The 1,428-nt window shown below is 38.2% G+C and overlaps 1 pseudogene; it reads right to left on the reverse strand.

Annotated features, from left to right (window-relative positions):
* Nucleotides 1-729: 729 nt before the first annotated feature.
* LOC106733260 (40S ribosomal protein S3a pseudogene) overlaps nucleotides 730-1,428 on the reverse strand; it is a 795-nt pseudogene continuing 96 nt past the window's right edge.

Genomic DNA, 1,428 nt, shown 5'->3' on the forward strand with positions numbered 1-1,428 from the left:
AATGCTTTAAGTGCTACTAAATGGTTGAATTTAAAATAGTTAATTTTATGTTATATAATAACACATATAACACCTTAACACATTTTGAAAAAAATAGGAACACACCTGAAACCTCTATGATCACCTCAATTACCAGAGATGGGAGCTACATTACATCTAGTGTCATTTCCATCCATACTGTCATTCATTATTTAGAGTCTTTTCTTCTTGTGGTGATAATCTGCTTCAATCTGTAGCCCTGGCTTAACTTAATGATGATATCACTCCATGGTTGATAGCCTGTCTGGGAGATTGCTGAAGAAATCCACAAATATTCCCTAAATTAGACCATGACTAATTTAGTCTTTTTCTTTTACCTAAAACTTTACTCAAAAATTTTTCATGTATTTTACAGCTTCTTGTGGACTTCCTAGAGTGGATATTCTAAACTTGTCTTCTGTATTGTGTCACTTAGAAACTCACTTTTATTCAACATCTACCCAAGGTGCATAACTGCTTAATGATATTATTTTGCCTTCAGATTTTGAATATGGTAATTTCATATACATTGCCTATTTTTTTTCCTTGTCAACTATTTAATAAAACTCATACAGGTCAAAAAACTTCATTTTCAAATCAGAGTATCTGATTCACCAAGCTTTCAGGTTATTTAAAAAGAATGTTCAGATGGAAACTGTCACAAATAGGACTTTTTATTTGTCACTATTAAAAGTCTGAATTTTGAACAGATTCTTGGACTGGTGGTTCATATCCATCAGCTCGTTCAACTTTGGCGCCCGTCTCATCCCCAGTAGCTTTTCCAGAGCTACTACCTTCACCATGAAGCTCCATGAGTTTTCCCAATTCAAACTTGGGCTTCTTCAGCATTTTGACTTTCCTGACGAGGACATCGTGGAGAGGGTAGATGGACTGGCAGGCCTTTTCTTTGTCTTTTCCAATGCTGTCTGGAATCAGTTTATCGACCACTTCTTTCAAGTCATTTGTCTGCACCTCCTGGGTCATGATTCCCATCATCTTCTTCTGGACTTGGCGGACCTGCTGATGCTGGGCATAAGAGGTCTTCCGTATCGGATTGTTGCATTTTTTAGTAAACCCAACACAGAAGAGACGAAGCAGATAACCATCGGTAGTCTTGACATCGACATGAGCTTCAATCATGGTCTGCCATTTTTTGACCATGGAACACATTTTGTCACAGGTGAGATCCAAGCCATGGAAGTTAGGCAGCTTTTGCCCTGAACATCCTCAGTAATTAGCTTGAATTTCCTAAATGCGACTTCATCATTCTGCAGATCTGCAAGACTCACTTCAAACACACGGCCCTTAAGGCTGTTGGACACAGTTTTGGTTCCTTGAGTCCTGGTAACCAGTGTCTTCCCAATATTTCTTATGCTGAACATAGCAGGTGCTTTCACGTCATACCAATCT

Source organism: Tupaia chinensis, unplaced genomic scaffold, assembly GCF_000334495.1.
Source record: "Tupaia chinensis unplaced genomic scaffold, TupChi_1.0 Scaffold142262_1, whole genome shotgun sequence".
Lineage (NCBI taxonomy): Eukaryota > Metazoa > Chordata > Mammalia > Scandentia > Tupaiidae > Tupaia > Tupaia belangeri.